The sequence below is a fragment of the Arachis duranensis genome, chromosome 9 (assembly GCF_000817695.3).
Source record: "Arachis duranensis cultivar V14167 chromosome 9, aradu.V14167.gnm2.J7QH, whole genome shotgun sequence".
Lineage (NCBI taxonomy): Eukaryota > Viridiplantae > Streptophyta > Magnoliopsida > Fabales > Fabaceae > Arachis > Arachis duranensis.
In genome coordinates, this window is record NC_029780.3 from 48,679,210 (window position 1) to 48,680,526 (window position 1,317).

Below are 1,317 nucleotides of genomic sequence, written 5' to 3' on the forward strand. Positions count from 1 at the left end.
CAGAGATCAAAGTTTGAAGGAGGCAGTCAATGAGTTAACTCCAAGACTTCTAAATCCATGCTTGAAAGCAGTAGAGATGGTACAACAAACCAAAGAAGTCAAGGAGGAAGTAGATCCAAAACCCCCAGATGAGAAATTCAACATCCCAGATAAAGAACAACCAAGGCAGGGAGTATCTTTTGAGAAAGAAAAGAAGAAAAGGCCAAGAGGGTGGAGAAATAAGAAAATCCCTACTGAAGGCTTTTCACCAGGGGATAAAGTGGTGTTAAACACCCAACCAATGAAGGTGTCTCCACAATTATCTGAATACTACACTGTGAACCGGGTCCTTTCACTTGACCACCTAGAGATCATCAAAGAGGAGACTGGAAGGAAGTTCACAATAAGAGGTGAAAAGCTGAGGCACTATGATTTTCAGCCTCCATGATCAAAGAATGGAGGATGTCAAGCTAATGACAATAAAGAAGTGCTTGTTGGGAGGCAACCCAACCTGAGGAAGTTTCCTTTTTCTAGCTTATTTCAATAAGAAGGTTGAATAATTGGTCTGTAATGCAAGGAGCTAAGTTTGGTGTTTCACACCAAAACAATCTAAGGGAGAATGAAGGATTCTAAGTTTGGTGTTCCACCAAAATCTCATTTAAAAGAACATTCTCACTTCCTGCACAATGCTAGCTCCAAGCAATCAGACAAATTATTCAACTATTTAACTGTTTTTTTAGCTTTAATTCTATAACCTTTAGCAAGGATACAAGGTTTCACATATGGTTAACATGTTGCATCAGAGGCAGTGGCAAGCAATTAAGTTTGGTGTTCCCACACCAAAATAAATCCAAAAGATACACTCAATTTATGCATACTAACCATTCATCTAAGGGCTTGAAAAGCAAGCAACTTTTGAGAATTATGCAGGAAATTACTCAACCATTGAAGATATTGTGCATTTTAACTCAAAGAGAACACAGCAGAAGGAAGAATCAAAGGGCTGCAACTTCAAAGGTTGTATCTAAACTTAATCCTTGCTGATGTGAAGTGTTTTAAATCTGGAAACCATTGTATGTCCTGTTAAAGTGTTTATCTAGTTGCAAGTGAAATTGTTTGATAAGAATGCTGATCTGCATAATGCTTGTTATTCATCACTCAGCTTAAATTTTGTTTTGTTTCCCATATGCTTGAATAAAAGAGAATTGTTTGAATTAGAAAGTAAATATCCAATGTTGCATAAGTTAGAATGGAAGTTAATGGTGGTATATGTGTTTGATTAAATGCATAACTCATGAAATAATTGCTGCATAATGTCATTTTCATTGAAGTGTGAGC